The 24,417-nt window shown below is 50.2% G+C and overlaps 1 protein-coding gene across 2 annotated transcripts in view; it reads right to left on the bottom strand.

Annotated features, from left to right (window-relative positions):
* Positions 1-418: 418 nt before the first annotated feature.
* The window catches only part of ERICH1 (glutamate rich 1), a 116,847-nt gene continuing 92,848 nt past the window's right edge, over positions 419-24,417 (bottom strand). The window contains exons 8-9 of one of the 2 annotated variants that reach the window (XR_012328968.1): positions 8,823-8,961; positions 419-7,003 (exon numbers count right to left, since the gene is read on the bottom strand). The gene's annotated coding sequence lies outside the window, so the exon portion shown is untranslated. Of the gene's footprint in view, positions 8,962-24,417 lie in introns of both variants that reach the window. The other variant, XR_004524227.2, reaches the window with a different exon arrangement.

Genomic DNA, 24,417 nt, shown 5'->3' with positions numbered 1-24,417 from the left:
CTGTGCTGCTTCGTGTGCCAGTGCAGAGCTGAGTAGTGACGTCAACGTCCTTCTCCAGAACTTCACTGCAGGGACAAGGCTGAACTACACACGTGAATACACATACAGACACACCACACACACACACACACACCACACACACACACACACACACACACCATACTACACACACCACACACTATACACTACACACACCACACACACACCACACACACATACACACACCACACACACCACACACACACTACACACACCACACACTATACACTACACATACACACACACACCACACACACATACACACACACACATACACACACCACACACACACCACACACCACACACACCATACTACACACACCACACACTATACACTACACATACACACACACACACTACACACACCACACACTATACACATCAAATACACATACACACCACACACACACACACCACACACACACCATACTACACACACCACACACTATACACTACACATACACACACCACACACACATACACACACACCACACACACCACACACACCACACCACACACACCACACACACATACACACCACACACCACACACCACACACACCATACTACACACACCACACACTATACACATCAAATACACATACACACCACACACACACACACCACACACACACCATACTACACACACCACACACTATACACTACACATACACACACCACACACACATACACACCACACACACCACACACACCACACACACACCACACACACACATACACACCACACACCACACACCACACACACCATACTACACACACCACACACTATACACTACACATACACACACACACCACACACACACCACACACTATACACTACACATACACACACCACACACACATACACACACACCACACACACCACACACACCACACACACATACACACCACACACCACACACCACACACACACACACACCATACTACACACACCACACACTATACACTACACATACACACACACACCACACACACACCACACATACATACACACACACACACACTACACACACCACACACTATACACACCAAATACACATACAGACACACCACACACACACACCCCACACACACATACACACCCCGCACAGCAACACTTCCTACCTGAATACCATTTATAAAATCCTCAAATGGACATCCGTACACTGAAACGTGATGCAGACATTTAAATCCAGTTCATACAAAGATTTTTTTCCAAAAATTATAAGAAAAGTAAAACAAATATCTTTATTCTAAAAATTATATAAGTTCATTAAAAAAAAGAAGAATCTAAACAACACTGGGAAAAACCAAAGTAAAGTAAAACTAATATTGAGTCCCAACAGTCGCCATGTGTCAGCAGAACGATGGCCCACAAAGATGTCCACATTCTGATCCCCAGAACCTACGGATATGTTAGGTCAAAGGAGAATTCAGGTTGCAGTTGAAATTGCGGGGTTTTTTTTTTGTTTGTTTGTTTTTTAAGATGTATTTATTATTTAATTTATTTACTTTTGGCTGCGTTGCTTCTTAGTTGTGGCACGCAGGATCTTCGCTGAGGCATGCAGGATCTTTCATTGCAGCGCTTGGACTTCTCTCTAGTTGTGGTGCACAGGCTCCAGGGTGCGTGGGCTCTGTAGTTGTGGCGCACAGGTTCCAGAGCACGTGGGCTCTGTAGTTGGCGGCACGGCACACAGGCTCAGTAGTTATGGCGTGGGGCTTAGTTGCCCCGCGGTACGTTCCCTGACAAGGGATCGAACCCGCGTCCCCTGCATTGTAAGGCAGATTCTTTACCACTGGACCACCAGGGAAGTCCCCGAAATTGCACTTGTTAACAGCTGACCTTAAAATGAGAAGATTATTCTGGATAATGTGGGTGGGCCCAGCGTGATCACAAGGGGCCTTAAACCAGAGAGAGGGCAGCACAGGCTGAAGACAGAGGGGCTGGGGCCGGGCAGGGCAGCAGCTCTGGAAGCTGGGATAGGCAGGAACAGACCCCACCCTGGCCTCCTGAAGGAACACAGCCCTGCGAACGCCTTGATTTTAGGCCAGGGAGACCCACTCCAGACCCCTGACTCCAGACGGTAAGATAACCGTGTCCTTGTAAGACACTGTGGTAATTTGTCACAGAGGCGATAGGAAACCGACACACACACAAAACATTCACTGCATTTGGGGAAGCCCCATTTCGAATTTCTGTTTAAGTGTGTAAGCATTTTTCCGTTCAATCTTTTCTCTGCCTTTTAAAAAAAGTATACCCTCAATTCAAATTCTTCATCCATCCTTTTTCGTTAAATGTCATGTAGTAAGAATTTTCCAATGACATTAAAAATTCTCAAGAATGTGAATCTGTCTATCTCTGCGGGAATGTTCCCAGCCAAATCTCTAAACACAATAAAAATCTCCAGATAGGATTCTGCGGGGTCGGGTTACCCGTGGACCGGGAGTAGCTCCACTGAAGGCGCCAGTCGGCCCTGGTAGCTTCGGCATAAACATAACATCTCGCGGACATGCCGGCGCAGGGGCGTCCGGGGCGCCAAGCGGTGGGTCGTCAGTCTCCACGTCTGCTCGGCCTCCACTGTTGAGCCTGAGTCCTGGCCCCGCAGGGACAGAGAGGGACTTGGAGGCACGGCTGGACTCCTCAAGCTAGCCTTCATTCATTCCTTCATTCACTCATTCAACAAACACGTATTGGGCATAAGTACCAGATGCTGAGATGTGAGAAATAGGAGTGAGTGAGCTTTGCGCAGTGTTTCCACTGTCTTCATAAGAATGAAATACGGTACATGAGCCACGAGAAATAAAATGTCCAGAGAGGTAAGTGCTTATCTGTGCTGGGAGAGCCTGATTACACCTCTCACCACGGCTGCGGCCTCGTGACCGTGTGCCCAGCTGGACCGAGAACCCCTGGGGGCAGCGCGCGCCGTCCTACTCACGTGCGTTCAGAGCCTCGCACAGAATAGGTACTTAATCACTATTGGTTGATTGAATAAATTTAAATGAATCAACCCACAAAGCAATTCTGCCTGTCACTTGCCTAAGTCTTTCTGAAGGATCCTTGTTCATTAAAAATGAGATTCTCCTGGAAAATCCAGGGTCTGGAACTCATCAAGGAAGTGGCATTCACGGGTGTGCCACCTGTGGAGTTCCCTTGCAGGAGAAAGGCATGGCTGACACAGATACACAGTAATTTTGCTGATAAGAAGGGCTTTAGGGAAGACAGGTCCTAAAGACGTGTATTCATTCTGCAAAGGGAATGAACGTCTTCGGTGAAGATGAGTGGGGTCTAGGAGCAGAGAAAAATACGTCCCATCTGAAACGCAGCACATGGGGAGGAGGTTAAGGAGAACGCAACGGCAGAATTGTACCCCTTCCATCCTTTCCCACAGAGTAATCTGATGGCATGTTGCTGCAGGATTTGAAATTGCACCTCAAATAATGGAAATGCTACAAGCTAGACAGTGTTTCCATGGGTTGACAGATTAAGGGGCTTTCCTCAAAGCTGCACGTAGTATATGCTGGTCAGATCAGTTCATCCGTAGATGTTACAGATTACTGATACCAAGAATATACGATACTTTGAGAAGGGAAAACAAACAGATCTACACCAGTGCCTAAGGACTGCAGATGTCAGGACACCAAGAAAATCCAATCAATCTTGTGGAAATAAATGAAAACCACCCAGATGAGAGTGGGCAGAGGCCGTTCACACAGAGCCTGCTGGGGAGGGGGGCTGGCCTTGGTCAGGAGCCTTTGGGAGAGGCTGAAAGGCAGGCAGGGCCGTGGGGCAGCTGTCCAGGGGGAGAAGGGAGGGTATTTGGGGGCCCTCACGGAGGCTGAGGTGGGGCAGGTGCAGTGCGCCCAACTAGAAGGGCTTCCTCAGGACTGGTGTCTCTGGCTGGTCCTCGGGGGAAGCGGGGACAGACTCAGGGCAGCGGTCAGTGACGATCCAGTCCTGGCCGCTTGGTCGACTGTCACCGGGTTGTTGTTGGGCTTCCTGGACTGGCTGCAGGACCCCCTACACGTGTGACCTCCGCAGGCTGGGCCCTGGGCCGAGACTGCAGAGGACGGGCTGGGCCCTGGGCTGCCTGCTGCAGGTGTGGGCCAGGCTCTACTTTTTGTGTTCTGGCCGTCGTTCGTTGAAATACGGTAGCCCTCACCCATCCACACTTTCTCTTTCCACAATGTCAATTACCTGTGGTCAACTGTGATCTGAAAATATTAAATGGAAAATTCTAGAAGTAAAAAGCACTTCATAAATTTTAAATAGTGCACCGTCTGAGCATCGTGATGAAATCTTGCTCCGTCCTGCCCGGGGCATGAATCACCCCTTCGACCAGCACCTCCTGCTTGTCAGTCACTTAGTAGCCGTCCTGGTTATCAGATCAACTGCCGAGGTGTCACAGCGTGTTTTCAAGCGACCCTTACTTTACTTAGTAATGACCCCAAAGCTCAGGAGGAGTGATGCTGGGAACTCGGCACACTGTGCCTAGCTTATAAATTACAGCTCTGTCACAGGGGTGTGTGGACAGGAAACACATCGTGTATGTAGGGTCCGGTACTCTCTGCGGTCTCAGGCATCCACGGGGGGTCCTGGAACACTTCCCTGAGGATCCGGGGGACGATCATATGTGTTAAGAACCCTTAAAAACTGGCTTTTGAATTGATGGCGCTGAAGACCTGCATGCTTCATGTTTCAGTAGGGACCACACGAATTCCCACTTTTAAATCCCATATTCACGGGGTCTAACTTGGGTACAATTTCTTTCAAAATAATATTCATACTCATCCCCCCAGTGGGACAAGATTCTGAGATTTCTTTACCTATAGGCAGCTCTAGTGGGTAAGATGAGAACATAACTTTTCCCTTCCTATCATAGAGACATAAGTTGGTAGAAAGGGTTCTGTTCTCCAAAGAGCATTAAGAGGTACTTAATATTTCCTAGATTTAAAAAAAGCCTTGAGAAAGTCTTATCAATGTCCTGGGAGAAAATGAGTCAATTGACTCAGAGAGTACATCACGGAACAGGCAGACCACTTGGCTGTCACCGTTTATATGTAATTTTAAAGCAATTTCTAATCAGAGGCAGTAGCTCCTGTGCTCTGTCTGTCTCCCTCTCCCCTCTCTCTCATTTCTGCCCCCATTTTCCTGGGTCATCCTGCAGGACCTTCCTCGGGGCAGCTGTAGCCCTGCTCCCACACTGCTGGGTGGATTACCCAGCAGTTCCAAATGATGAGCTCAGTGATTAGCCATTATTTCAGATTGGTGCCACAGACTTCAAAATAGGCAGGAATTATTTTTCTGTGGCAGCATCCTTGGCCCAAGAAAAAGGGAAAAAAATGTCACTTTTGTCACAATTGTACACTGAACGTGATTAGAGGAAGATGAGCCTGGAGTATAATTAGAAACGTGTTAGAAAGGGTTCTTGATTTTTACGTGAGGACAGGAAGTAGAAACAATATTTGACCTTTTGGAGGTAAAAGTTACCTACTGAGGTAAAAGAGAAACATCTGGGGGTGATGCAGAAGACGTTCCTATTTGAAAATAAATCAGTCTTCGCAGGGATACCACGTGGGCAACGAACTATCAAGCTTTAACATATTCATCTTTGCTGTCTGTCCTGTAAAAGTACCCTTTTCCTTCAGAGAATAGGTTACTGAGCCTACTGAGCCGTATCTGAATTTTCCCTAAATCTCTCTTGTCTTTAGACAAGTTGCTAGAGTTCAGCTGTTTTTCACAGACCCCACGACCCAGCCTGGGCTGAGAGGAGTGTTCATTCAGGAAGTAGGAGCTGATGGAGCCCTGTAAGGAGAACCCAGTTGCCCTCAGATGAGGAAACAGACGGTCTGAGAGGACCCCCGTCCTCTGGTTCTCAGTACAAGGACTCTCGGAATGTTGCTGTTCCCAGGCAAAGATTCTCTGTGTGCAGAGAGTGAACCGTCTTCTCCCTCCTCTTCTCCTTCTCCTTCTCCTTCTGTCTCCTTCCTCTAGAGCATTTTGACGGGGGTTCTAGGCATCAAAGAGTTTAGTAATAACTGCATTTCCTTCAACTGGAAACTTGCCACCTGGCCCCTTCCCCACATGGAATCGTCCCAATTCCCTGAGGAAGGAAGACCCAGGACCCACCCGGACACAGGAGAGCCAGCACCTGGGGTCCCTGTCGCTCTCCCCAGTTACCGGTTTGTCTCTAAATGCTCGGAATTCCTCTGTTTTTCTACTTGGCTTCCAACGTTGCCAGCTTGGGAGCAGCATGAACCGTTTCCAGCCCCAGACTCCGTCATGGTCACACACGGAGGCTCCTGAGGCGTCTTCCTTCCTGCAGCTCCTGGCGCATCCCGTGAATGTCGAAAGTTTCTACCTTTTCCTGAGAACTCCTTCTTTCAGTTCCTCTCACGTAAATGAGTTAAACAGCTAAACACACTTGGTTTTAATAATTTTCGTCAGAAATTAAGGTGCTTTGCCCCAGTTCCAGAAGCCGGCCGTTCGGTGTCCCTGCCCAGCTTCCAAGGGGAGAGCCACACCTAATTCAGAAGGAGACCATCGTGCGCAGTGGCAGGTGCCCCGGGGTGGAATCTGATGCTCTGCTCGCTTCACTTGGTTTTGCTGTGTGCTGTTTTAATTGTGTGAACTCACAGACCCATTTTAGGATTAATTAGACTGCAAATCCTAAACACACAAATACAAACACACCTGCTATCTTTTCCTTTAAAAAAGATAGTCTGTGGCAATAATCAATATTTTATACATTATGTAGCAAAACATGAGGAAGGGGGTCTTTTGTGCATAGATGGGCCAAAATCACCTCGCCAACTGCTGCCTGCCCTCCTCTGAGGGCAGGAGATTTCAAACGTTGTCACAGGTTTGCTGTCATTCGATGCTTTCACGCGTCTCTCCCGGTGACACGTGACAGCTTGAAGAAATGGCAGAGTCTCTTAGGGGTGAGTGCCCGCAGGTGAAAAGGTCCCTGTAATGGCGGCATACAAGCTTCCCTTTATTTTGTGTCTTGGACAGCTTTTCCCTAGGACGTGCCTCTGAGGGGTCTTGGAGGACCCACGCCTCTTGTACTCTGGGGGAACACTGGGCAGAGCGGCTGCGGCCCTGCCCTGCCTGTCCCCCCCCTCGGGCTCCTGCATGGACGGTCCACCCGTTGGGGATGGCCCCCGGTAGGGCCTGTGCGCCCCTCCTCTGGGCCAGGCCCCGTCCGCCTCCCCTGCTGCTGCTCTGACCTTTTGTTGCCTTGTGTGAACTGCCTCCACAGCACGGTGAGCTCTGAGCCTTGGAAAACATTTCTGTATCCCCAGAGTGAGTGTAAAATCTATGGGCATCATTTTGAAGAGTTTTAAACAATTATCTGAATTGCTGACTTAGTGTGAAACATCAGTGCTTTTTAAAAGTTTTCAAATGGCTGCTTTACAACCAAAACGAATGAGACGTTTCTCTGGGCAGAGGACACAGAACATCAACTCCTGAGCGACATTCCGCTGCGGAGGCGCTCGGGACCCTGAGTCCCCTCTGGTCCCACCCGGCCCTTCCCGCCGGCGGCTCCTCAAGGAGAATTCCTGGCGTGTTTTCCCTTCAGGTTACAGGAAGCAGGGCTGTTTGCCCTGTAACAGGACGGCCGTTGTTTTACAAACCTATGGGTGGACTTTTTACTCACAAAGGGAATGTTTAGAATAACAGCTGTAAACTGCAAACCCACTTGCTCTTACTTTCCTCCAAGTGCAGTAGTTACGTGGGAATACAGCCAGCGTTCAGCTCTCTGAAGTCAAAGGCTGAAACGTCAGGGCCTCGCCTGGGGCCCTGATACCCCCGCACACCCCCCAGCTGTGCAGCTGTCACAGGCCACGCGCTGCCACGAGGTGACAGCAAGCTTCCCTGGAACATCTTCCGCTCCAGCGTTGGGCTTGAACATTTCCCCAGGATGGACTCGGTACAAATTCCCATCAGTAAGTACCCAGCGTCCGACATTTCTGAGAAGAGGACCACGCAGTCCCTGTAGGGCGGAGCCTTCAGACTCTCTTTGCCCCAAAGAGCAGGGGTGTTGCTCTCCTATCACAAAGCCTGGAGGCGGGTGTTCTCAAGGAAGGACACTGTTGCTCTCTTTCTGCGTTTTAGCTCCAAGGCACTGGCGTCTTCTCAGGCCCGTTCCCCCTGGTTAGAGGATGGGGGCCAACCTCGCGGGAGAAACCAGAGGGCCTCTCCTCACACGGCCCTCCTTTTGCAGGTTTGAAGCACCCCCCCCCCCCCCATGAAGACCACGTCGGAGTGCTGGCCGGGTGGCGCCAAGCCCTCGGATAAAGTGGTCACTCAGAGGAGAACAAAACAGCCAGAAAGGCCAGCAGTCACTCCTGGGCAGGGCTAAGCCCCGTGCATCACCCAGGAAGGGCGCTCGGAAACGAAGCTGGGCTCCGAGGGTGGGTCCGGGGTCTGTGCTCCAGCCAAGCCTGAGACAGGGAGCCCTCGTCACTTCAGAACGAGAGACTGACCGTGCGCATGGACACGGCCAGACCAGGTGCAAAAAGTGGAACCCTGACCCATAGCCTGCTGCAACCAGCCCATGGAACCAGCCCGCCCTCTGCACTCACCTGCCCAGGGCCCAGCCCATCCTCTGCACTCACCTGCCCAGGGCCCAGCCCGCCCTCTGCACTCACCTGCCCTGAGACCAGCCCGCCCTCTGCACTCACCTGCCCAGGGCCCAGCCCGCCCTCTGCACTCACCTGCCCAGGGCCCAGCCCGCCCTCTGCACTCACCTGCCCAGGGCCCAGCCCACCCTCTGCACTCACCTGCCCAGGGCCCTGCTGAGGTCAGGCTGCGTCTCCAGCAAACAGTCCAGGAAGCCCAACACCAGGCCCACGACAGTCGACCAAGCAGCCAGGACTGGATCGTCAAAGACCGCTGCCCTGATTCAGTCCCTACTTCCCCCTGAGGACCAGCCAGAGACAGCCTTTTACTTGTTTGTAGAAAATAATCTGCAGCAAATGTCACCTAAAATGCCCAGCCAGCCCAGAGCCCATCCTGGACACCCCACGGATGGACAGACGGTGACCCGGGGCACAGGGAGGTGGCTGTCGCCATGCTCTGTCCCTGCTGGGCTCCTCAAACGGCGTTTCTTTGTCCAGGCACAGAAGGGGGCTTTTCCAGGCACCGCTGGGACCTGTGTCCCCCAAGCAGCTAAGACAGTGGCATGCAGCCCGGAAGTTGATGAACCCGACTGTCTGGCTTGTGGTTACTAACGTTCCACCCCTCCCTGTCGCTCCTCTCGAGGGAAAGCTGTGTGGTGCAGACCTCAGTGCTGGAACACGGGCCTTCCCTCAGGCCAGCGCATTTATCCGCATGCGACCTCGGCAGGGACCCAGCCCCGCGAGGCTCCGGCCGTGACAGACGCTGAGGGGCCGCAGCCCCCGCCCCTGCAGGGCCTCGGCACCCAGCCTGGTGGACAGACGGCCCAAGCTCAGACGTTTTCCCACAAAACGGGGTCAGCAGGGAGATGGACGGGCTGTAGCCCCTGGCCCAGAGATGATCACAGAAGTGCCGCGTGTCCCGACGGGGCGTTCGCTGCACACAGTGCGGGAGCATCCTGCCCCGAGGCCGCAGGCAGCTCAGAAACCCTCACGGGTCCCCTAGCTCTGGGGTCGCCAAGTGGGCTGCCGGCTGCAGTGCTGGCCCCTCACGTCCCCTCCGCAGACAGGGCCCCAGAGAGGAGATGGCGGGCGCAGGAACCCTGGTGCTCTGGACATAATGTCCCCCAAGTGCACCCCCGGGTGGGAGTGAGGAGGGGGGCGCCCGAGGTGGGATCAGTGCTCTTGTAAGAAGAGGCGGAGGTCAGGCGCTGTCCTCGGGCCAGGAAGAGGCCTCACCAGGAACGGAAGCCCAGCCCCTGCCTCTGTGTCTGAGCAGCCACGCGGGTTCCAAGCAGATCTGAGCCGCACGGATCACCTGACCCGTTAGGATGCTTTACATTTCGTGTTCCTGTTGTCACTCTCACCGCAGCCTTTGCCATTTGTGTATTTGTGCCTCCCCACGTTGCCTGGATGAGGCCATCTAATGATTTATCTACTCTGTTTTCCAAAGAATGTTTGTCACCCCCTTTCCCTCTCATTAAACTCAGCTTTTTTTTTTTTTTTTTGGTGGTACGTGGGCCTCTCACTGTTGTGGCCTCTCCCGTTGCGGAGCACAGGCTCCGGAGGCGCAGGCTCAGTGGTCATGGCTCACGGGCCTAGCCGCTCCGCGGCATGTGGGATCTTCCTGGACCAGGGCACGAACCCGTGTCCCCTGCATCAGCGGGTGGACTCTCAACCACTGCGCCACCAGGGAAGCCCTAAACTCTGCTTTTATCTGTAGTAATTCCTTCCCTCTGCATCCCTTCAGATTACTTTTTGTTCTTTCCCCAGCTTTTTGAGTCACATGCTTAATTAATCTATCCTCAGTCATTCTTTTTTATTATTACAAGTGTCTGAAGCTATGAATTTTCCTCTTCTGGCTGGATTTTCTGTTGACCTCAACAATTTATTCTAAACTAATATGAAAGCAGAAATGCCTGTTAGTAAATGTGATTTCTATTAAAAGGGGACAAAGGAGGGAAGATAAGTCACAATACAAGTAGCAAGGACCCATCATTGTGGAAGCTGGGCAGGGACTATGGGGGTATTTGTACTGCCCTCTTCTCTAGTAATTGTTTTAAATTTTCAATGATGAAACTCTTTTTTTAAAATTCAGTATCGTACTGACACAGGAACATTTTCACAGACGAATGGAACAAGGAGAGTTTAAACAGTGACCCAGATAGACGATCCAGGAGACATCACAAAGCAAGTGGGGAATAGTGGGTCATTTAGTCTGTGTGAGGAGAAAATGACTGCATGGGTAAGAGTAGCACTACTGCCTCATTACAACCTTGATGCAAAGGTAGGCTGCAGACAGACTAGTTCTCAAACGGGAAAAGTGAAAGTAGGACAGTCATAGGAAGGATCTTTACAGGTGGGGAAAGCCTTTTAAACAAGAATCCCAAAACACCACCCATAAAGTCGAAAGAAAGACAGAACTTCTGTCAACCTCAGCAACTTATATTCAGTGAAGTTTACCCTAGACTCATGCCATGCGTATGCCACACAACCAGGATAATATTATATTAAAATATACAAGGAGCTCCCGCAAATCATCCAGAAAAAGACAAAAAACTCAACAGAAAAATTTGCAAGTGCTTTGGAATGGCAATTGTGGTGGGCGTAATGAGCACAGCTCCCCACTCAAAGGAGTTCAGGTCCCAATGCCCAGAATCTACGACTATGTCGTCACATGAGAGGGACGCTGCAGGTGTTATTCACCCTGGATCGTCTGGGTGGGTCCAGTGTAATCATGAGGGTCCTTCTAACAGGGGGTGGACGTCAGAAAGGAGCCGTGAGGACAGAACAGGCAGAGAGGCTCGGGGCCACCGTCCAGGAGTGTGGGCGCCTCTAGAAGCTGGAAAAGCCAGAGAAGCCGATTCTCCCCGGAACCCCCAGGGGAAACCCATTTTTAGGCTCCACCCTCAGACCTGCAGCGGAATAAGAGTGCTGTGTCTGTGGGAACTTGTCGTGGCGGCCACAGGAAACTGCTACCGGGTGCACAGAAGAGGGAACACGGATGCTCCGTGGGCAGAATTCCTCTAAGTCCCGGGAGGTAAGAGAAACGCAGCACGCACTAGCAACCAGACACCATGCTACACCCATCGGTTCTGAAAAGCTTGGAAAGTTGGACCCCGTCGGATGCTGGTGACGCCAGTAGGGGCGGAGGAAGTTCTGGCATGGCCATCAGCAGTAACTCAAGGGCAGCCGGCCCAGGTGCAAGAGGGGACGCGTCCAAGGACACATATCACCTGCAGGTCGGACGCACTGGAGGGAACCCAGGTGTTCACACAGCACATGGACAGATGTTTAAAACGTGGAGACAAAAAAGGAGTCAAAGAAGAACGGCGTCAACCATTCCGGCCATCCATGAAATTAACACATACACACGGAGCGCCCCAGAGCCACTCGGCAAACATTTCCTGGGGTGCACAGTGTGTTCAGAACTCCAGCGACGGGGCAGATGGAAATCCCCACCCCTGGGAGCTCACACTCCACACACACGTTTGAGGGCGGATTTCTAGCCCACAGCAGGCAGAGCCGTGATGAGTGGAGATGGACAGGGGCCTCGAGTGAAGGGGACGAATCCAGAAACATGGGAGGGAGAAGCCGGGACAGCGGCAGAAACGCTGTGCGCAGCCCTCTGCTCCGGAGACTAGACGAACAAATGAGGGTAGAAAATACACAGCCTGGAGCCCGAGGGAACCCCACCCTCCGGCGGTGTCTGAGCAGGGGTTCCCGCCCCTGCACTGCTGGCGTTTCCCAGGCCTGATGGCAGACCGTGCATGTGCGTCGGCCTCCTGCAGGCTGACCCAGTCCCCACAGACAGCCAAACAGCCTTGGTGTCTGCTTCAAGCCATGACCACACTCCTCCCGGATCTCAGGACACAGGAGCCCGAACCCCTCCTTGGGCGACACACCCCTGTACGCAGCCCATGGACTCAGGTGCCTGAGTCCACACAACGTTACCCACTGACCTGATGGGTAAACCATACACGCTAGGTGTGCCCCAGCTCACACACAACTTGCTTGTGGTCCTTGAAGCCTGTCAAGTCCACAGGCACCACTGGCCGGTGGCCCGAACAGAAGCAGCTGCCACAGGTGGATGCAGGGACCACAGGGGGATGAGAATGAACCACATTTGTAATGACTGTGGGTCATAAGTTGTGTTTCCCACGTATCGTTAACCTTGACTCCCGTTTGGACACGAAGAATTTTCATTTTTACTTCAATCTTTTCGGGGAATCAAAAAGTCATAAATTCCCACCTGGTGCAGCCTTGGCTTATCAGTCAAATTTCCCCCCAGATTATAGTTTACATGTATAGAGAACTTTCATCCTGGAATCAGGTGACGAGCTGTCTTTTCTTGGCTCTGTTGCTGTGGCAGAACAGACCCGTCTCCAACAGCTTGAAATCGCTTCCAGAGCGCTGGGAAGGGAAGTAAACTTCCAACGTTTTCTACAAAGTGCATATAACATTAGTGATTAAAACCTAAAGACTGCACCAAATGAAAATACAGGTTTTCAACAACCCACCTATAAACATCAATATAAAAATGTAAATGAAATATAGAAACAAAGTTAATAGCACATTAGTAATAACGCAAGGTGATCAAGGAATGCTACGATGGGTCTATAACAGTTATCTATTCATATAATCCATTGTATTAATAATCCGAAGAAGAAATTCTATGGTCATCTTCAGAATTGTTAAAAAAGTATTTCTAAAAACATTCTTTAAAATAACATCGAATAGGGCTTCCCTGGTGGCACAGTGGTTGAGAGTCTGCCTGCCGATGCAGGGGACACGGGTTCGTGCCCCGGTCCGGGAGGATCCCACATGCCGCGGAGCGGCTGGGCCCGTGAGCCATGGCCGCTGAGCCTGCGCGTCCAGAGCCTGTGCTCCGCAATGGGAGAGGCCACAACAGTGAGAGGCCTGTGTATCACAAAAAAAAAACCAAAAAAACAAACAAACAAAAAAAAACCGAATAAAATGAAATAGATGAATATTTCCTTACCATTAAGAAATATATCAAGTATAGGGGGCTTCCCTGGTGGCGCAGTGGTTAAGAATCCGCCTGCCAATGCAGGAGACACGGGTTCAAACCCTGGTCCGGGAAGATCCCACATGCCGCGGAGCAACTAAGCCCGTGCGCCACAACTACTGAGCCTGTGCTCTAGAGCCCGTGAGCCACAACTACTGGGCCTGTGCGCCTAGAGTCCGTGCTCTGCAACAAGAGAAGCCACCGCAGTCAGAAGCCCACGCACCGCAACAAAGAGTAGCCCCCGCTCCCCGCAACTAGAGAAAGACCGAGTACAGCAACGAAGACCCAATGCAGCCAAAAATAAATAAATAAAATAAATAAATTTATAAAAAAAAGAAATATATCAAGTATAAAATACATTCTCATGCTTCATAGGAGAGTACTTCCACTGAAATCAAGAAAAAGCAAACATACCCAGTACTAGCACCATTGTATAACATTATACTGGAGGTACCAGTCCATGCAATTGGATATAAAGGAAAGAAAACACAGTATAAAAATTAGGCAGGAGGAGATAAAATTATCTACAGACTCTAAAATTGTCTACCTGGATTTTCGTTAGGGAGCCAGAACATCTGATGTGGAAAGAAGAGTAGTAATCAGATGGCGCTGGGACACCAGGATACCCACCAGGGAAGGAGGAGACGAAGGAAGGAAGGAAGGAAGGAAGGGTGGAACCGGGTGGTGACAGCCACGCAGCGGAGACCGGGTGTGGGGGGGGGCGGGCCAGAACCGCTGGGTCACCCGATGCTCTCGACTTGACAGCAAGTCAGAAAGCGTGTGGCTAACGTGGTGGTGGCTTCATAGAAATCTGAGCAAATAACAACAAAAATGCAACAGTTACGAGCTCCGAAGGGCAACAGGATGCACATGAAGGCGACCACGGTGCTCTCTGTGGCTCAGCAGATGCAGCCCTGCAGGACCACGGCCACAACCACGGCCAGGTGGACACGGAACGCCCAACCTGGCATAACCTGAGCTGGTGACTGCTGCCCCAGGAGGGTGGGGAGCAGAGGGAATGAGGCCCCATTGCTCATCCAGGGAAATGGGGAGGGGGCGGGGATGAGGGGAAGAAGTGGGGGCACAGGTGCGATCAGGCGGAGGGAGGGGCTGTGGGGGCTGAGGGGTGGTTTGTGTCCTGCTCTGAGCACCGTGCTCCAGGACCAGAGTGAAGCCTCTGTGCTCAGAGTGAGAAGCTGGTGCTCAGGTGAAGCAGCAGCTCATGAGATGAGCATTACTGTGTCTCTTCCAGCTCAGGACCCGCCAGGGGGGAGCTTGCTCACCACCTCCATCTCATCCAACCAGCGTCGGCCAGAAAACCCAGCACAAAGTGTGCCAGGGTGTCGTCCGACGTCGGGTGGACAGGGCATGAAATCCGTTATTCCCAGGAGCTCACTCTTCACCCTGGTACTTCCTGCGTCCATATTAGTGGTGCAGAGAAACTTGCGGAAACACAGACGTGATAAAAGATGCCAAATACACAAGAGCTTTAGAAAAGTGTGTTGACGCTACAGACTCACGAGGATCGGGTAAAAAGGTTTTAAATATTAATTTTTTAAAGCTTGTACTTTTCACAGTTCACAAAGTACTGTCATAAATATTATCTTCACATGATGACATGATGGGCATTTGTCCACCTTGTGGGTCAACAGACTGAATCTCAGGGCATCTAAAAGATTAATTCTGGGACTTCCCTGGTGGCACAGTGGAAAAGAATCTGCCTGCCAATGCAGGGGACACAGGTTCGAGCCCTGGTCCGGGAAGATCCCACATGCCGTGGAGCAGCTAAGCCCGCAGGCCACAACTACTGAGCCTGCGCTCTAGAGCCCACGAGCCACAACTACTGAAGCCCGTGTGCCTAGAGCCCATGCTCCGCAACAAGAGAAGCCACCACGATGAGAAGCCCGCGCACCGCAATGAAGAGCAGCCCCTGCTCGCCACAACTAGAGAAAGCCCGCGCAGAAACAAAGACCCAATGCAGCCAAAAATAAATAAATAAATAAATAAAGAGATTAATTCTGGGCCCCCAGCAAACTGTGGTCACGGTGGGTCCCCACACCGAATTCTCCTCTGCCGATCCAGACTCTTCCCAGAACACAGGTCACCACACAGCACAAGACCCGCAAAGCCTCAGAGGGGATGGACAGACTCATGGAGGCCCTGGGGACAGGGGGAGGGGAGGGGACTCAGGGAGCCCCTGGGGACAGGGGGAGGGGAGGGGACTCAGGGAGCCCCTGGGGACAGGGGGAGGGGAGAGGACTCAGGGAGGCCCTGGGGACAAGAAGGGGAGGGGACTCAGGGAGCCCCTGGGGACAGGGGGAGGGGAGGGGACTCAGGGAGGCCCTGGGGACATGGGGAGGGGGAGGGGACTCAGGGAGCCCCTGGGGACAGGGGGAGGGGAGGGGACTCAGGGAGCCCCTGGGGACAGGGGGAGGGGAGGGGACTCAGGGAGCCCCTGGGGACAGGGGGAGGGGAGAGGACTCAGGGAGCCCCTGGGGACAAAAGGAGGGGGAGGGGACTCAGGGAGCCCGTGGGGACATGGGGAGGGGAGGGGACTCAGGGAGTTCCGGGGTGAGGGTGGGGGCCAGGGGAGGAGCAAGGGGGTGGGCAGAGAGGAGGGTCTGCCTGCATCAACCGGCACCAAGTTGTCCCTCACAGGGGCCCCGCGTTTCCCAAGTCTGGCCCCAGTGGGGCTTCTGATGGCCCCTAACCCTCCAGTATCATCAGACGCCCTGGGCCTTCCCACACTGACCGCAGACACCGTCCAGCTCCCAGAACTCCTTCCAGGGCAACCACATGGACGCCACCTCGGGCCTAAGCCGGCTCTCTCCCCTCTCCCCTGCTGTCCTGTCCCCCGGCCAGAGCAGCACACGCAGGCGTCCAGGCCTCAGACACGCAGCACAGGGCTGGGAAGGGGCCTGGCCAGCCAGCTGTGCCCCGGGAATGAACCCCAGCCCCGGAGGGGTCCCTGCACCTTCGTTCATCCTGTTTTTCTAGGGCAGCAACTGCAATATTTGCTGAGGGGAAGCTCCACACAGAGTCAAACCCACGATTAGTGATTCAGAGATAGTCACGGGCATCCTAGAGGAGGCTTTCAGGGAGGGCAGGAGGGAGAGGAGACGGGAGACAGATGGACACGAGAGACCGGAGTGCTTTTGCTGACTGTTCTCTGCCTCTGTCTCTGTCTGTCTCTGTCTCTCTGCCTCTGTCTCTCTCTCTGTCTCCCTATCTCTCTCCCGCCCCCATCCTCTCAAGGCTGCACACAGACCAGTGGTTTCTGACAAGTGTCCCTTAGGATCAGGGGAGCAGTGTCCCCGCCGCCCTGAGGTATCACCCAGGCCCCGGAGTCAGGATTCCTTGAACCCAGGGCCCAGCGGGAGGACTGGGAAACCGGGGTCCTGAAGCTGAGAAACTCGACTCAGATGTCAGTGGGGCTGGGGGGCCGGGGCCTTGTCCCCTTCACGGCTCTGGTGACAGCTCCAGGCGGGCAGTGGGCACGCAGCCCAGCCTCCAGACCCGACGGCTCAGTGCAGGTCAGAGGATGGAGGGAGGTCAGGGCTGCAGAGAGCCCCCAGCTTCCAGCCCCAGGGCTGGCCCATCGCAAACGTCCTGTGAGCTGACCTCCTTCCTGCTGCTCTGGCCTCAGGAAATTTCCTTGTTTGGGGAAGAAGACAGCCACCCCCAGGCCAGCTCTGCCCTCTGAGGCTCGAGGAAGGCACCCCTCTTTCCTGTGACAGCCCCCCAGGAACTTGCGACAGTCACGCCCCTTCTGAGATGGACCTGCCTTCCACCAAATTCTAGGCCACAACGCATCATGGGTTTAATGAGACTTCAATGCATTACGATTCACGGCAGCAAAAATGACACCACAGGAAAAACAAACCAGTCTCTCCTGGCTTCTGTGGAAATGGGAACAGGACCTCCTACACACAGCTGAGGCTCCACGAAACTCAAAGGAGTTCTTTTTTTTCTGGTGCAACCACGGCGGATGTTCCAGAGATGACTCTTGGGAGCACTTTAGAACCTCCAGATTAAAGAAACACTTAACGTGCTTTAGAGGAAGTATATGTAATATTTTCATTGTATCTAATACCTTTCAAAATTAGATGAGCGAAGGCTACGTAGACAGGAATTTAGCAATTTATCTTTTTAATTAAATTTTTGATTTTGGAGGTAATAGTACATTCACAGGTGGTCATAAGAATGCAGGGAGGCTTCTTCCAGCAGGAGCATCGTGAAACCACAGCCCACCGTCCACCCAGACGTGGGCCTCCATCCACGATGGACCTGGAGCGGCCACCCCGGGAGGGGCAGACCTCCGCGCTGCCCTCACCCCCGCCCCGGCGTCCATTTCCACAGTTTCGTCACCTCAAGAACATGACGTAGTGGAGTCCTGCGTCTCTAACCTTTGGGCTAACGCTTTCCAACAGCAGGACTCCCTGGAGACGCGCCAGGTTGTCGTGGGTACCACGTCCGTCCCCTCTGCTGTGCGTGGAATCCCGTGGAATCCGTGGAAGGATGTGGCACACTCTGGTTAGCCCTTCAGCCACTGAGGGGCTCCTGGGTTGTCCCCAGTGCCCGGCCCCTGTGAGTGAAGCTGCTATAAACTGCTGTGTGCAGGCTCTGTGAAGTCACCAGCCTCCATTTCTCTGGGATGAGTGCCCTGGACCGTGGCCGCTGCATCTAGGGTAATCACAAGTTTAGTTTTTAAAGGACCTGCCAGGATGATTCCACAGTGGCTGCAGCATGTCACACCCCCGCCAGCATGAGTGTGAGCCAGGGCCCCAGGCCCACGTGTGCAGGGCTGTCGCTGCTCACTTAGCTCCTCTGATGGGTGTGCAGTGCTTTCTCACTCTGGTTCCACCTTGCATTTCCCTCCTGGCTAACGAGGGTGAACATCTTCCCACAGGCTGACTTGACATCTGCAGATCCTCTGTGGCGAAATGTCTCTTCAGATCTTTTGCTCATTTTCGAATTGGACTTTTTTTTTTTTCTGTTGAACTTTGAGCATTTTTATATATTCTAGGTACCAGTCTTCTGTTGGATCTATGGTTTGGGAATATTTTCTCTCATTCTGCAACTTGTTTTTCCATCTTCTTAGGAAGAGCTTTCACAGAGCAAAAGTTTTAAAATGTTGATGAAATCCAATTTGTAAATTGTTTCCTCTATACTTTTGGTGTCAAGTGTAAGAACTCTTTGCCTAACCCTAGATCCCAAAGATTTTGTCCTGTATTTTTTCCCAAAATTTTTATAGTTTCATGTTTTACATTTTAGTCCATGATCCACTTTGAGTTAACTGTTGAATGAGGTGGGACACTTGGGTTGAAGTTCATTTTCTTGCCTGTACATGTCCAGTTGTTCCAGTAGCTTTTGTTGAAAAGGCCATCTTTGCATCCTTGTCAAAAATCAACTGGGTGTATTTGTGTGGGTTTATTTCTGGGTTCTCTGTCCTGGTCCCTTGATCCATGGGTCTGTCCCTCAGCAAATATCACACAGTCCTGATTACTGTAGTTACCAAATAAGTTCTTGAGACTGGATAGAATGATTCCTCTCACTTTATTCTCTTTTCTTTTCAAAATTGTCTTAGCTATTCTAGTTTGCCTTTCCATATAAATTTGAGAATAATCTTGTCTATATCTCAAAAAAATCTTGTTGGGATTTTGATAGAAATTTTGTTAAAACTGTATATCAATTTGGGGAGAACTGACATCTTAACTATGTTCAGTCTTCCAATCCATTAATAACATCTCTGTTTATTTAGATCTTCTTTGATTTCTTTTATCAGTGTTGTGTAGTTTTCAGCATACAAGTCCTATAGATGATGTGTTACATTTACACACAATTTTTAAATGATTATAAATGGTATTGTATTTTAATTTTGGTGTTCATTGCTAGTATACAGGAATACAATTGATTTTTTTTTTTTTCCTGCACCGTGCGGCTTGTGGGATCTTAGTTCCCTGACCAGGGATCGAACCCAGGCCCTCAGCAGCGGAAGCGCTGAGTTCTAACCACCAGACCGCCAGGGAATTCCCTACAATTGATTTTTGTATGTTTATCTTGAAATGAACCTTACTTGGTCATTAGTTTATAATTCTTTTAATATACTGCTGACTTCTATTTGCTAATATTTTGTTAAGAATTTTTCATCTATATTCATGAGGGATGTTGGCCTGTAGTTTTCTTTCTGTGTACTGTCTGTCTGATTTTTGCATCAGGGTAATACTAGCTTCATAAAATGAATTAGGAAGTATTCCCTCTTCTATTTTCGGAAAGAGATTTTGTAGGATCTGTGTTAATTTTTTTATAAATATTTGGTAGAATTCTCCAGTGAAACCATCTGGCCTGGAGACTTCTTTTAGGGGAGCTTTAAAATTATGAATTCAATTTCCTTAATAGTTATAGGGCTGGGGCTTCCCTGGTGGCGCAATGGTTGAGAGTCTGCCTGCCAATGCAGGGGACACGGGTTCGAGCCCTGGTCTGGGAAGATCCCACATGCCGCGCAGCAACTAAGCCCGTGCGCCCCAACTACTGAGCCTGCGTGTCTGGAGCCTGGGCTCCGCAACAAGAGGACGCGACAGTGAGAGGCCCGCGCACCGCGATGAAGAGTGGCCCCTGCTTGCCGCAACTAGAGAAAGCCATCACACAGAAACAAAGACCCAACACAGCCAAAAATAAATAAATTAATAAATTAAAAAAAAAAAAGAACTGCACCAACATTAAAAAAAAATTCTTAAAAAAAAAATAGTTATAGGGCTACTCAAATTATTTATTTCATATTGGGTGAATTGTGGTAGTTACGTTTTTAGAAGAATTGGTCCCTTTCATCGAAGTTGTCAAATTCATGTGTCTGCAGTTGTTCACAGTGTTCCCTTACTGTCCTTTTGATGTCTGTGGGGTCTGTAGTGATGTCCCTGTTTCTTCCTAATGTTCATCACTTGTGTCTTTTCTCTGGTTCTTTGTCAGTCTCGGTAGAGGTCACCAGCTTTATCACATCTGAGGAGAGGTTACGGCACCACCTAGCGGATTCCCAAGGGTGGGCGTCTCTGCTCTTCCAGGCCTTGCTGGGCGTGGGCATGGGTGGGGCTGTGGCCACAGTTTTTTCTGTGGTGTTTGAGAGTCACTGTCTAAAGTTCTCTGTCTTTCTAGCCCCCCTCCCTGGATCTTTGGTTAGGAGAGCAGCCTTTGTTGGGCATTTACAGTCTGCACTCTTGGTGTCTCCAGGCCTCTGGCTTTTTCTGGGACCTATGAGACAACCCAGTTGACATTCCTCAGCTCCTGGAGTCCCTACTCCGTCTCTTCTCTCTGTCTTTCAGAGTTGTCTTTTGTTTCCTTTATACACAGTGTAGGGTTTTTAGTTGAACTTAGTGCGAGGAATAGGAAAAAGTACATATTCCCATGAGCAGAAGTCCTAGTAAATCATTTCTGAGGAAAGAAATTAGAGCTGTGTCCCTTTATTCACAAATAAGGATAAAGGACAGTTAAATCTTTCAGAAATGGTAAATATTTCATTTTTGGTTTTTTTGCATTATAATCTTTTTTTTTTTTTTTTGCAGTATGCGGCCTCTCACTGTTGTGGCCTCTCCCGCTGCGGAGCACAGGCTCCGGACGCGCAGGCTCAGCGGCCATGGCTCACGGGCCTAGCTGCTCCACGGCATGTGGGATCTTCCCGGACCAGGGCATGAATCCATGTCCCCTGCATCGGCAGGCGGACTCTCAACCACTGTGCCACCAGGGAAGCCCTGCATTATAATCTTTATCTTGGACGAGATCCTTTCCAGGAAGCAGCTTTACAAATGTTCCTGAATTTTTCTTCTATGTCCCGTAAGATTTCAGTTTAAACTCACACAATGAGGTTTATCCTCAAAAAATTAAAACTAGAACTATCATATAATCCATCAATTCCACTTCTGGGCCTTTATCCAAAGAAAATGAAAACACTAACTCAGATATCCGTACCCCCATGTTCATTGCAGCATTTTTACAACAGCCAAGATATGGAAATAACCAAAGTGTCCACTGAGGATGAATGGATAAAGAAGATGTGGTATATATACACAATGGAATATTATTCAGTCATAATAAAGAGGGAAATCTTGCCATTTGCAACAACATGGATGACCTTGAGGGTGTCATGCTAAATTAAATAAGTCAGACAGAGAAAGACAAATACTGTAGGATTTCATATGTGAAATTAAAAACAAAACATACCTCAATAAAGATGTTAAAACAAAAATAAAAACAAACAGGGCTTCCCTGGTGGCGCAGTGGTTGAGAGTCGCCTGCTGATGCAGGGGACAGGGGTTCGTGCCCCAGTCCAGGAAGATCCCACATGCCGCGGAGCGGCTGGGCCCGTGAGCCATGGCCGCTGGGCCTGCATGTCTGGAGCCTGTGCTCCACAACAGGAGAGGCCACAACAGTGAGAGGCCTGCATACTGCAAAAACAAACAAACAAACAAAACAAACAAACAACAAAAAACCTGAGCTCATGTATACAGAAAACAGATTGGCAGTTACCAGAGGTGGGAGTTGGGGGATTGGGGGGATGGGTGAAGGGGGTCAAAAAGTACAAACTTCCAGTTATAAAATAAATAAACCATGGGGTGTAATGTACACCATGGTAAGAGTGGTTAATAAAAAAAAGTTTCTTTCATTGTGCATTTTGATTTGTAACTAAAGACAGTACCTTACATCTGTATAGATTTTGTAATGGTGACATCAGATCAGACCATCTCTTAATTATTTCTGCATTCTCTTCTGCACCTCTCATAACCCATGCCCCACTGATGCTGAGTTGATTTGCAAACACCACCAATTTGGCCATTGATTTGCACCCCTCCACCCTCTGTAAGGTCAGCAAGACACTGTGTGCTCTTCACAGAGCCAGAGAGCTGGGGCTCTGTCCCACATCAGGACTGAGTCAGGGTGGGTTAGGACTAACCCACCTGCTTTGACCCTAGGTACCATTTCATCTCCCTTCTAGCTGCTTCTCTTAGTATCTGGTGGGTTTGAAAAGAGTAGTGTGTGGTCGGCTAGATTCAGGAGACCCCAGACTGACATATGACAAGACATCCTCCCACATGGTGTGTTACGGCTTCAAGGAGATTAGACATCATGTGATCCCACGAGCTTAACCTCTGTTCTCCGTGTGCCCTTGAGGGGCGTCACTACTCCTGCTTAGAACAGAGCTGTTCCTCCTTTATCTCCTTTCTAGGCTGGTTTCTGTATAATTAAGTTTCATTTAAACATAGGGGTCTGTGGGCCAAAAATAGTTTGAAAACCACTGAGCGAATCCAACCCCTCATTTTGCTTGAGAATGCAAAAGGGGAAGTGGTTTACTCAAGGTCACAGAGGGAGGGGTCTGGTGGGGCCAGGACTAGTTGACGAAGTGGTTAACCTCGTGCCACAGCTGTCCCTGTACCGGTGCCCCCGCTATGATTAGACCTTAGATGCCATGTGGATTCCCCCCTACCCCAGCTCCACCATCACTCACTCCACCTAACACAGTGTACACCTAAAATCGGTCCACCTGGATTGCTGTGAGGGCCTGCTTGCTACCCGATGTCATCCTGAACTCCAGCCGTCCTAAGACAAGAGCTCCCCACCCACGCAGCATGGTCACCCGGCAGTGACAGTCACGCAATCACAGAGCCCTGGGTGCTCAGAGCAGCAGCCCCTCTCGCCCTCATGTCAAGGCTTCTGAAGCAGATGTGACGGACTTGGGAAAACAAAGGACATAAGCCCCAAAGCAAAAAACAAAAGACGACTATTGCCTAAGACCCTCCAACCTCACCCAACACAATGAAAAAAAACAACCACTTAACCCTCTCAAAGTGCTGAGGAGAAGTGAGTGCACAGAACACTGCTCCGTGCAGACAAGAGAATCTGTGAACTTGCAGGTGGACGAGCAGCGATTCTCTACCTGGAAACACACCCCGCGGTCCACAGAATCCAAGAGAGTCAAGCGCGTCCTCATGGCTGGTTCCCTGGAGCTTATTCCACAGCAGTGGAGTCAAAACAACGGGGTGCTTTCTTGTGTCCTTTTCTCAGGTAACACCACACTGTTACCTGTGTAATGACTTCCTTGAACTAGAGACACACACACGAGTCTGTCCAACATCTGTTCTCATTTTAGTGTCAGCTCTTTGGGGCACGTGTCTTGGTGTTCTGTGTAATAACAGGAAACACGGTCCCTTGATTTTCTGGGACAGTAACAACTTCAAACATTCCTTTCTATTGTCCCCAAAGTACAGTTATACTTGTGAAACTATGTATCTTATTTAAATAAAACATAATGAACCACTTTTATTGTTTTTTTAATGATTAAAGAGTCATATTCTCATTGCATAAAAATAAGAAAATTCAATAAAGTATAAATAAAGAAGAAAATCAAAACAGTCCATAATCCACTATTCAGAGGCAACCATAATTAACATGTTGGTATATTTTCCCAATGTTTATACATATAATTGGAGTCATACTGTATGTATGCAATAGTTTTTTGTTTAAATAGTGTGTTTAATAGTTTGCTTAAATTTTAATAGACTTTATCTTTTAGATCAGGTTCACAGAAAAATGGGCCAGAAAGTTCCCACACACTCCCTCTCTCCCTCCAGTTTTCCCTATAATTTACATCTGTTATTAGTATGGTTGGTTATCTGTTGCTATTGATGAACCAATACTGATGCATCATTATTGACTAAAGCGCATAGCTTACATTAGGGCTCCCTC

Source organism: Tursiops truncatus, chromosome 21 (genome assembly GCF_011762595.2).
Source record: "Tursiops truncatus isolate mTurTru1 chromosome 21, mTurTru1.mat.Y, whole genome shotgun sequence".
Taxonomy (NCBI): domain Eukaryota; kingdom Metazoa; phylum Chordata; class Mammalia; order Artiodactyla; family Delphinidae; genus Tursiops; species Tursiops truncatus.
This window is presented reverse-complemented; position numbering and strand designations above follow the sequence as displayed.